The 12470-nt window shown below is 36.2% G+C and overlaps 1 pseudogene across 1 annotated transcript in view; it reads right to left on the reverse strand.

Annotated features, from left to right (window-relative positions):
* Positions 1 to 3048, reverse strand: part of LOC310891538 (adhesion G-protein coupled receptor V1-like) — a 72850-nt pseudogene extending 69802 nt beyond the window's left edge. The window contains exons 1-3 of the transcript in view: positions 3043 to 3048; positions 2596 to 2700; positions 1077 to 1190 (exon numbers count right to left, since the gene is read on the reverse strand). The product of the transcript in view is annotated as an adhesion G-protein coupled receptor V1-like (transcript). The remainder of the gene's footprint in view (positions 1 to 1076; positions 1191 to 2595; positions 2701 to 3042) is intronic.
* Between the last annotated feature and the right edge of the window lie 9422 nt (positions 3049 to 12470).

Genomic DNA, 12470 nt, shown 5'->3' on the forward strand with positions numbered 1-12470 from the left:
GACGTTGACTAGACACACCAAATACAGATCAAACTTTTAGAAACAGAAGTTTGAGAGCATTTCTCAGAATAAAAATAAATAAAATCACATCCTCCCAAGAGAAAAGACCCTAATAATTTATTTCTGTGTGTAAGTCACTGAAATATTACATTGAATTGGAAAGAGATGTTTCTACACTTCAGCACCCCAGGTTGGCACAGCCTCTTAACACTAGAGTATCAGTAGAAATGTGGAAGGACATTTTTTATAACTAAGAGTAAAAAGGAAACAAGCTGCTTTACAGTTCTGTGCTCACTTCTGAGACACACACCTTTCACCATTATTGTTTTCTTATGAATTTCTTACTAAGTTGTTTTGTATCATATATACTTATTTTGATGTCTCAGTTTTCCCTCTTAAGCTTATTATAAAGGAAAAGAAAAACACAAAAGAAAAGTGCAGGTAAGAAAAAAGGAAAATCACAAGTTGCAAATTAGAAGAATGTTTTGTTTACTCTGAGATAAAAAGAAAGCCTCACAACCTATGAGTTATGTTGTGGTTTTTTTTTGTTTTGGTTTGGTTTTTTTGTGTGTGTGTTGTTTTTTTTTTTCAATTGGCCAATCTGAAAACAGAAAAATGTTAATTATCACCTAGTATTCATGCTTTCCACAAGACTGCATGTTTGTTTCAGGAATCTCATCTATTTTTAGGATTTTTTCAAATATGTTTCTACCCTGAAACATATTTGAAAAAAAAAAACCACAAACAAACAACGACAAAAAATATTTTTGAATCTGCCTTTTCCCTGTGAATCTTCAATGTGTAATATTCTTTCTTTAGTGACAAAGATAACATGTCTGCTCAGCCAGGATATGCACATAAACTAAAACTATTCACTGATGAGAATTAAAGAGGGAGCTTGGAAAGAGTAAAAATAATAGACCAGAGAGCCAAAATTTAACATCACTTCATCAAATAGAACTGCTTTTAACCTTATTTAAGCCAAGCCTTTTTGTAACTTATTACTCTAAGTCTTTCCAGAACTTCAGTTAACCTTCTACGTATCAAAGCCTAAGATGAAGTCAGCTTGTTCCTACCTGATCATCAAGCACTGTTAAATTATAAATCAGCTTTGATCTCCCAGGTGTGAATGTAATATTTCCCTTAGCTGGACTTAGGTCTTCTTCAGCTGGGTTTGGACCATCTTTTATCTGCAAAGAATTGATTTGTCTGATGAGAAGTCTATAAAGCAGGAATACAAATCCAGTGCAAGTACAATAACCAATATGCAGTGTGACTTGCATAACAAATGCAAGCCATCTCCAACTTACAACTTACATGAACATTCAGTTGTGAAAATCTGCTCTTTTCTGGCAGACAGTGTAAGTCAGAACAACCACTCTGAAGAAATCCCGTATTTCCAGAATAAGAGGAAGAAAACTACTTCCATATAGGCCTATGGGGACTCTTTAGTATATTCTGATGCATAACTGACTCTTTCATATTACAGAAAGGATATTCATGCAAATTCAGTTTGAATCAATAGTATTTCATAATAAATTCCAAGACAAAGTAATAGTACTTACTGGTTTTGTGTCCCTTCTATCTTAACTTGTGATATTAAAGATACTAAATTTAACAGTCAAACTCAAAATACTACAAAGCCTCTTAAAGGTCATATGGGATTTTTTGGTTTTAGAACATTTTGTAAATTATTTTTCAACATACATATATAATGATGTGAGACAGACCTAAGTAATTGTCCAGAGAGTAAGATTTACTGTACCTTAAAACAAACATATTTGCAAAAAATTGCACAGAGAATCATATTCAGTACTTTAACTATTCATGCTATATTTAGTATTAATAAAATCCAGTGCAAAGCTTTTCTGGTTTTGACAGGTCTAGACTAAAGCTTTGAGGTCTAGATTAAAGCCTTACCCTATAGGACCAGGCAACTAGTACAGAAATATCTATATGAAAGATTTTATATATAATTTTAAAGTAAATAATAGAGTCTGAGCTAGATAAGAAAAAGAAAGCAATGAAGTCAGTAATTGTATCACATTCAAATCACATATGTAAATAACAGGATAAGTATTCAACATGATTAATTATTTCAAAAGCTTCATTTGCAGGGGATTCAAGATAGAGATCAAGATACAGATGATTATAGATACAGAAATTCACCAAATCCTGAGCACTCACAGTTCAAAGTTGGGATAATCATTAAAGACTCACTTGAATATTTGTATGTAAAATAAATATTTTTTAAAAAAATTAAAAAAACTTAGATAAGACACTTCTTACATACTTAATATGCATTATTTTCTAGTAATACATACTGATGTTGCCTCACGTACCTTTCTAAATGACAGAATATACTCGGTTTTCTCTAGTACCTCTTAACGTTAAACAGTCAATTAAACAGTCAGATAATTACAGTATTTTCTATATGACGGTTAATATGAATCCCTTTTATGAAACAGATCTACCTAATGTAGATGTAGGTATTTTGTCCTTCTTCCCCTTTTGCAAACACTTCAATAAATTATGATTACAGCCTCTCAGTTTAATCCAACAGACTACTGTATGAAGTCTTTTGGATAAACTCACCTCAAAAGTTATGACGACCGTCCCATAGGTTCCCCTCTCTCTAATTAGAGTGAGCGGCACAAATTCATTTCTGCCCCTGGGCTCATTCACTGTGATTAAGGCAGACTAATGAGGAAGAAAAGGAACAGACAATCAGACACAGATCAAATATCACAGCAGAATGAAGAAACTGTTACCATAGAAATATCAAACTCCCACAGACAAGTTAATCCAATCCGCAAACCAGTCCACTGATGGCATACATTTCCTAGCAACCAATTAGTTCAGCTAATGAAAACCTTAAAAGATTTCAGATAAAAATGTATCACGTAATGCAATTTGTGTGTTTTTGTTGTTGTTGTTGTTTGTTTGTTTCTGTAAATGAACATAGTCAACATACACAAAGCACTGACATATCATCACTGGTATTTTTAGGAGCTCCTACACCCATTAAAAATAGGTTTTCACCATCATGAAGTCGTTTATTAGATAGCTAGCTATAAATGTACTCAGGACAATCATTTAGGTCACTGGTCACTTTTTTAGGCTATTGTAGGTAACAGATTTTGAAGATATCCACAAATCCCAGAAGCAGCTTGGCTTAGTACTGTGGCTCTAACATTTTCTTATGTTCTTATGTTTTTTCAGAGAAGTCCTATACAAAATTATATTGTCAGAATGCTGTCAATAAGGCATAGCTACTCGTTCTACTAATACAACCTCTGTATTATTGCAAATATCATCTGCTGGAGTAACAACAGCATCTTATCCCAGAGGGTGTTATAAAATGCATATATTATGACAATGTTCCCTCAGTAATTGGTAATTAACCCTACTGCAAGAAGCTGTGCCTGCTCTTCAGAGGAACAGGTTTATATTCAGAAGCTACTTCTTTGTTTACATGCTACATTTCAAAACTGAATGTAATTCAGAATGTAATTCTAATTTAATACAAGTGTAAGAAAAAGTTTAAGTAGACTTGATGACTGAAAGGAGAAACGTTTGTGGTTAAATGTAGATGATTCTCTTTCCTGTCTAAGAGTGTCCAAGTATATTAATTTTTAATGTTAACTTTCTGAACTATTATGCATTCATATTTATTATTATAAATTGGAATTACAAGACACAGTGATGTGTAGCTTCACAGTAGTATTCTGCATGGACCTGCGTATGCTACTTCTGTTTTCTAAAGTACGTATTCCGGGAGTAGAATTGTACTGCAAAAGTGGTTGCCTTTAAAAGGAAGGCTTCATGGAACAGTTGTAGTATATTAGTATTTTACTTTATATTACATAGTATATTACTTCTTACTGTAAGGAAGATTACAGTAAAAGGAGTCTCCACATTTTCCTTTTCTACTCAACGCTGATGCATGCCTGCCAGGACTCTCATTCTTTCTGTATCACTGAACAGGATTTTGAGACACAGAGGACACTTCGGCAATGTTTCTTTGACCTGGCAGTTGTTTGATAATAACTCTGCACTGAAGCCAGGAGAAGAATTCTATGAAACTTATGGGACTGTGTGCTTCATGGATGGTGAAAGGTCGAAGTCAATAACACTACGTGCCATTTCAGATAGAATTCCTGAATTCAATGAATTTTACATTCTAAAGTTGGTGAATGCTTCAGGTATTGTCTTCCATATCACCATTTCCTTCATATCTGGTAGAAAAGAGTTATGTTTAATCAATCAAAAAGAAACCAACACTAGAAAGAGCATTGCTCTGAATCATGTCTTGATATCCTATGCTTTTCTGGTAAGGTTTTAGGTCTTATTTTTCATTTAATCTTGATTTCCATATATAGAGAGTTACTCAGTTCCCGAATTACTGTTAAACACATTTTGGTGATCTGAACTTTAAAAGGGATGCCTCTTGGTTTTTGAAATTAAACTTCTTAAAGTTCAGAAGTTTCATTTCAAAAACCAAGAGTTCTGAATTTCAGATACATAGATCTCCATGCACAAAATATAAAACAAAGATACTAACAAAGAAATAACAAAGGTATTAAAGGTTATGTGTGTCTACCATAATAGAGGTTGCTTTTTTGTTTGTTTGTTTCCCTAGAGGAGGTAAAATACTTGTAGTTACCACTTCACATGACTTAAATTACAACTTTAAATTGCTACTGGACACATTTCCTAATCTGGATTAATTCCACTTTAGTACTATTCATGGTCTTCTGTGCTCTGATACAAGTGAAAATGTGTGTTGGCCTTTCCTGTAAGTGAAGTCCATACGGATGTACAAAAGATTTCCTGCTTATAACAGGTAGATCACTGTACACTTTGAACACGGAGATTCTCCATTCACAACATGATCTTCATATCATGAATTCTTACTGTGCAAAGATAGATGACTAACACCAGGACTGGGCAGCAGTTTTAACACACAACTGGTTACTGTTTCTGCAAGGTGTATGTACTTCTGTATCAGAGGCAACAGGCAAGATTTTGCCATTCTCTATTCCTGTAAGTCTTTGAGCAATACAAGAATTGAATTTGGCCCCCATGCTTATCAAACGAATCAAAGGTAACCTACCTTATTGGCTAATTAAGAAAAGATGGACCTTGTCATGTTTCACCTGAAAGACATCTGTGTGTTTTACAGCTGAAAAATAGCATGTGGGTTTGTTTTCTACTGAAATTACATCAGCACAGTGTTTTAAGAATAATACAATTAACCTATGTAATTTTCAAGTTAGATCATTTGCTATAAGTCCAGAGGATCTTAAAGGAGGGTTTGAGGTTTTTTTAGAAACTTGTTTTATTAAAAAAAAAAAAAAGTACTTTGAAACTTTTTTCTGAGTGTGTTGTTTAATCATTAACTTTTACTCTAACTTCTATTACGCAGGTGGGTCTCCTGGTCCTGGTGGTCAGTTATCTGAAACCAGTCCTACTGTAACTGTCATGATCCCTTTCAATGATGACCCTTTTGGAGTGTTTGTTATAGATCCAGAGAGCCAGGACAGAGAGATAGTGGAAGATACTCTTTCTGAAGATGACCTTTCCTATATTACGGACTTCACCATCTGGAGACAGCAAGGCACCTTTGGTGTTGTCCGACTAGGTTGGGAAATACTGTCTAGTACCTTCCAAGCTGGACTGCCATCAATGGTAGATTTCTTGTTGCTTGGATCATTCCCAAGCTCAGTACAATCACAGCCCCACATGAGGCGCCATCACAGTGGAACAGACGCTCTGTATTTCAGTGGAAAAGAGGATGCATTTGGCATTATCGGTCCTGAATACCCATAACAATGGAAATAATGCAGTAACCAATTTTACATTTTCAGCTTGGTTAATTCCTAATGTCAGTACAGATGGCTATATAGTTGAAAAGGATAACGATAATGGGACTTTATATTATGGTGTGAAAATTCAGACAAATGATTCTCATGTTTCTGTAGTGCTTCATTATACAGCATTAGGGTCCAATATGACATACATGGCTAAAACATCAGTCATGAAATACCTGGATGAGAATACTTGGCTTCACGTTCTGATTACTCTGGATGAAAGTATAATTGAATTTTACGTTGATGGAATTCTAGTTCTGGGAGGAATGAAGAGTCTAAAAGGAGAAGCAATTCTTGATGGTGAGCCTTTGCTATTTTTCTCCATATATAAAGCTCTGAAATGCATAGTCTAGCCACTTCAAAGGTGGAAGAAATACACTGAAATGATTATATCTGTTAAGTTAATTGAAAGGAATGGATAAGAATTCTTTGAGGATTTTCAGAAAGCCTATGGAAATTGTGTGAATGTTCTAAAAAATTCAAACTGCTGCGATGTTGAGTGAGAGTAGAGGACTATTAATTGTATGGTGTACTATTTTATTTCTGCTTTTAAAATTCCAGGTTGAAGTTTAAGAAATCAAATTTTCCATTTGTAAAAAGAATAGTACTTCTGCAATTAGTAATTTCCATCACACTTGCAGTACTGTAGCTAAGCTGAGAGGCTGAGAGGTTTTTTTTTTTTCCCTCCCTCGGTTTCTAGAACAAATATATGTGAAATGCAATTATGCTTTTATTGCTAGAAGGATATGTCTGTGCTGTAAATTTTCTTTATTAGTGGGGATGGCGTGTGTCTGGGGATAATGCAATAGTAAGGCAAGTATGTCATCTCTCTCCGTTGAATGTTGGGTAATACACAGTGGTGTGCATAGCAGCCCAGTTTTTCTCAGCATCCTCCACTTTGTGCCCTGGGACTTTTATCAGTTCCTGTGGTTGCTCATCTCTACAACTGCCACTCAGTGTCATATGTATGACAATACACTGAAGAGCACAGCTTTTTTTGTTTGTTTGTTTTCTTTCGTTTTCTGAAAGGCAACTGAAAACAGCTGATGTGTGTGTTTTAGCACAAGAGCATAGCATGGCACAGAATAGGATAGAGTAGGAATGAATATGAGGCAGCTGTGATCCTATAGTTTGGAGACAGAGAAATATAAATGCTGTTGTAAAAAGAGTTTGGAATTTGCATGGAATTACAGTGTGGTGGATGAAATGGATGTCCAGAAGGGTTAATGCAGTAATCATGAGTATCATCAGAATGGATCAGCTGCCCTAGCAGAGGGAAACAAAGTAGGATTTGTTCAGCAAAACAAGGGCTAAAAGGGGTTGCAGTTCTGCTCTGAAAATCTGTGGAGGAAAGAGGGAGCCTCAAGTCTCTAAGACTTATAAAAATGAGGGATGATGATAATGTGCTGCTAGAACTAATAGGATGAAAAACTTGGACAGCATAGGATGGAATTGTTTGGCCTGTGAGGACTTACCTGTAACATTGAGATGAGGCTCAAGGAACCTCCTGATTTTGGATCTCAAGATCAATATGATTCCTCATCCAGGGACAATGAACAGTTTACCATTGGTTTTTAAGAAAAACAGGTAGTCAGTTGCTGACTGTTTCATACAAATACAATAACATGAGAAAAAATTATAATTTCCTTCTCAGGTCCAGGAATAGTAAGAATTGGAGCAGGAATCAACGGCAGCAGTAGGTACACAGGGTTAATGCAGGATGTAAGGCTTTATGAGCGTAAGTTGACACGAGCAGAGATCTATGAACTTCATGCAACTCCTGCAAAAAGTGATGTCCACCCTGTCTCTGGGTATTTGGAGTATTGGCAAGGAGAGACCAATAAATCATTCATCGTGTCTGCAAAGGATGACAAAGAGGAAGAAGGAGAAGAATTATTCATACTAAAGCTCATTTCTGTGCGTGGTGGAGCTCGAATTTCACAAGAAAACACCACAGCAAGATTAAGAATACAGAAAAGTGATAATGCTAATGGTTTATTTGGCTTCACTGGAGCATGTATCCCTGAGGTAAGGTGGTCATAATGGAAATTGTAGGTGATATTTCAGGCACAGAAAGCTAAATGGCAGGACCAAGTGACCTGAACAAACCCTAGATTTTGCAGTGTTTGCTTTTGTGGTTAAGCAAAGTTTTCCTAGGATTTGGAGATGCATATGTTCTGTTAATACAACCTCAGTTCCACTGGGATTTACTATATAATTTTAAAAAACTAAAGAAAAAAATGGTTAAGAAAATTTAGTTTACTATATAAACTGAAGACTAAGGCTTAATTTTTTTTTTTCTAGAAAAATATTTTACCTTCACTTCTGTTACATTTGAGTTACCAGTTAAAATGTAAGATTTAATTCTCTGGTTTTTTTTTGAGAATGGATTATTGCAAAGATTTTTATTTTAGTTTTCTGTGTCACATGATGTGTTTGAGATAATTTTACTAGAGATCATGCAATGACAAAGTGTTATGGATTTTTCCACCTTCATTTGCTGTCATAAACTAAGTTATAATTTGCATATGTTTGATGTCAGTTGGTTGATTTAGTAGTGGGTTTTTTTGTTGTTTTAGTTTTAACAGATGAAATCTTTTTTCAGTGGTATCCATTCTATATGCAGAGTGTAAACTTGCTACTTTTTGAGGAGGCTTGAAATAAACATAAATCATTCTTTACTTCTTTAATCAATTATAAGGGGGAATAACATGATAGCTATCTCTACTGGTATTGGATTATTTTGTGGAAAAAAAAATTTAATACAGTTTTCATTTGGGAACTCTTATGAGCTTTAATTACATTCTTTTTTAATCAAAGTGCTTATGATGTTTTTAAAATAACTGTCTTGCCTGAGTGATACTAGTTTTCAGTTTGGTTCAGTTTGCTTATTGTGTGCCTACCATATGCTATGATAATAGATTCCTTCAGGTTCAAGTACCTCTGATACGCTGTGATGCCACAGATCATCAGCCAACCATGAAGAAAAAAAATAATTATATGGCACGGTAATTGTTTTGCACCTATCATATGTCCATTTCACCAGGGAAGTATTAGAGCTCTTAGTGGTGATGCAGGAACACAGCATTTTTTTACCAGTAGTTTAACTGTGCATATCTGTCTACTAGGCAGCTGAAGTCACACACAGTATCTATGCTTTCTTACAAAGCAGCCCTGAAATTTAGCTAATGCATAAGATAGCTTTAACCTTTCCAATAACTTTCAGATAAAATTATTTTCTATGTTAATTTTATGAACGTTATTTTCTAAAATAGAAGGTCAGTACCAATTAAAGCTTCATTCCAGAGACGTGAAGTTGTCGCTGCAGAAGTCATGTTATCTGTGAAGATACAGAATTGTAAGGAGGACAGTAGAAGAGAAAAATCTGTTTTTCTGAATGATGATGGTATAGTTTATTTCTATCCATAGTGTGTCTGGTTAGAGAAAGTGCTGATCCAAATCTTTCTTTAAATTATTGCTAAGGAAAATTACAATATTGACGTTATTATAAAGCAATAGTTTCATTTGCTTTCGACAGGTACATTTCAAGCATATTGATTCTGTCTCTGACGCATAGTTTTAGGAAAGGGGTTGTGTCCAGGACGAACTCCAGTGTATTGTTATTTGTTACCTTAATAGTCCTCAGGGAGGCATCAGACTTTTGCAGATTCCACTAGGATTGTTCTGATTGGCATCAAGGTCAGTTTCAGCTTCCTAACACTCCAAAAGAGCTGAAAGTAACATGACAGCAATTTTTTACTTGAACATTTGTCTGGCATTAAATATTTTCATGTTATTTAATGAAATTGCCTTGATTTACTTTGACAGTAATAAACGTTCCAAATTTTTGCTTTCTTCCAGACTGCTGATGAAGGTTCCACTATATCCTGTGTTGTGGAGCGTACAAGGGGAGCCCTAGACTATGTGTATATAAAGTACATTATCTCACAGGTTGATTCCACTGGCATTAATTACTCTGTTACCGATTTTTCTAATAGCAGTGGCACTATCACATTCGTTCCTTGGCAGAGATCAGAGGTAAACCCTACCTTCCTATTAACAATTCATCCTGTCCTTTACAAACCTCCTGGAAAATACCTTCTGAGGGTGCTTGGCTGGTTTGCATACTAGAGAGTGTTTACTTCACATGGCTTTTCTTCTTATTATTTTTTATTTTGTTATTTTATGTTGTTATTTTTTTGTTATATATATATTTTCTTTCTTTCTTTTTTTCCATCCCTGACAACAAGAAAGTGTTATTTGTAGCTCTGTGTATATGTCAGTTCAAAAGTCACCATGTGTGCATGTACATATTAGATATATGTACATATACATAAAAAATATTAACTGTATTTATGTGTATGTGTACATATACTTTAAAAAGTGTAGATAGTCCATGTACTTTCGAAATTGGAAAATGATCAGGTTTGATCTGAGTGTTGTAACTCAAATTTATGTCCACAACAATTAAATAGGCAATAGTAAGATTCATTGCTGTTCTTGCACTCAAGGCTATCCAGGTTCTGTCTCCTTTTAAATTCAAAATCAGAAACAGGAGATTAAAGGTGTTCTTGTAACAATAGCTGTTTTTGAGTCTCCCTGAAATGATTACTGTCTGCTTTAATCTATTCCTCTGCATAAAGTGTGCGAGCAACTGGAACATAAGGAAATTATTCAATATTCTGGCCTTAGAGACACCTGAAATTGGTAATCAGAATTGCATCTCTGAGTTGGGGGAGAGAAAGAGAAATGATACATAAGGGAAGCTTTAGCTGCTTCTGAGAAAGCTTTCTAAAAGTCTTACGAAATTCCTTATCTGAATTAGTTTAAAAAAAAAAGAAAAAGAAAAAAGAAATACCAGGATACCAGGATACACTGAAGAGTAGGAATTCAAAGCTACAGAGGCCCACAATTAAAAAATTATGTGGGCAGACTGGAGGTCCAAAAGAGGGCCAGAAAGATGATCAAAGAGCTGGAGAACCTGTCCTCTAAGGAAAGACTCAAGGGGTTAGATCTTTTCACCCTTTAGAAGGGGACTTTGATCCCATTATTACAGTACCTAAAGGGCAGCTCCAGAGTTGACAGAGGCTCTCTCTTCTCAAGAAACCACAGGAGAAGACAGAGGGCAAAGAGTACAAAGATAGAGTGGGAGAGGTTTTGTCTTGAAATTTTTTACAACTACTGGAACGACTTCCTTAGGGACAGGGTCGGGTTGTCCCGACCTCAGCATCTGGGCCAGGGCAATCCCAAGCACAAACACAGGCTGGGCAGAGAAAGCACTGAGAGCACCCCTTGGGGGGGGAAGGACCTGGGCGTGGTGGTTGATGAGAAGCTCGACATGAGCCGGCAATGTGTGCTTGCAGCCCAGAAAGCCACCCGTACCCTGGGCTGCACCAACAGCAGCGTGGGCAGCAGGGCGAGGGAGGGGGCGAAGGAGGAAATTCTTCCCTCAGAGGGCGGTGAGGCCCAGGCCCAGGCTGCCCAGAGGAGCTGCGGCTGCCCCATCCCTGGCAGAGCCCAAGGCCAGGCTGGATGGGGCTGAGGGCAGCCTGGGCTGGGGGGAGGTGTCCCTGCCCATGGCAGGGGGTGGCGCTGGGTGGGCTTTAAGGTCCCTTCCAGCCCAAACCAATGTATGGTTCTATGGTAGAATTCCCATCACCAGGGGTGCTTAAGATGCAGTTGAACATGGTGCTGGATTATTTCATCTATTTTTTTTTTTTCCATGAAACATTGAACTTCATCTTTTGATGTCCCATCCAACGTGGGCTGTCCTATGATTAAAATTCTGTGGTAATAAACAGCGTGTGCTAGAAATAGAAATAAAAATAATCTGTTTCAATGAATTCAATCCTGATGTACAGCACAGAATTGTTAAATTTATTTGAAGAAGTGGTGCGGGACCACAGTACTGTAGAAACAACATACACTTTCTATTATTGTTTGTATAATAAGGATGAATTGTGAGTAGAAAATACCATCCTCAGTTTCACTTATATCAGGCTGCAGAAGTCAATGTGGACTCAAATTCGCTGAAGTCATTTGCAGGGATCCCAGTGACTTCACTAGAACTGTGAATCTGGATAATGTGATGACTGGCAAAAGCGTGTGGTATCTGAAAATAGTTCATTCATGTTATAATAGTTTGTTCATTCAGCTTTATTTCTCTGTGAAATGATATTACTGCATTTCATACAATCATATATAGCAGAAATTTCCAAAGCTTTTCTAGCATGGCAACATAGACGAGGCCCACATTACTCTATCTAGTGGCAGAAAATGGCTGATGTAGGCTCTTGCTACACAGCTTACTGGTCCAATTTACTGCATACATACAGAGGAGCTAATGTGCATGGCTCTAAGAAACGGGCTGGTAGCAAGCTGCTCTTCAGGTGGGATATCCTAAGGGACTTTCAACTGACATTTGTAATCTACTCATTACCATGCCTCTAAATATGATCAGCTACTTAAATGTTTTCTATATGTTTGTCCGACCATATCGAAACATAAAGAAAGATGGAATTTTCTGAAGTGAATGTGTTAGCGTGTTTAGAGCAAGGTTATGTTAGTAAATCGTATGATCTGCAGGTCAAAGTGTCA

This window comes from Anser anser (genome assembly GCF_964211835.1).
Source record: "Anser anser genome assembly, contig: HAP1_SCAFFOLD_131, whole genome shotgun sequence".
In the NCBI taxonomy this organism is placed as follows: Eukaryota; Metazoa; Chordata; class Aves; order Anseriformes; family Anatidae; genus Anser; species Anser anser.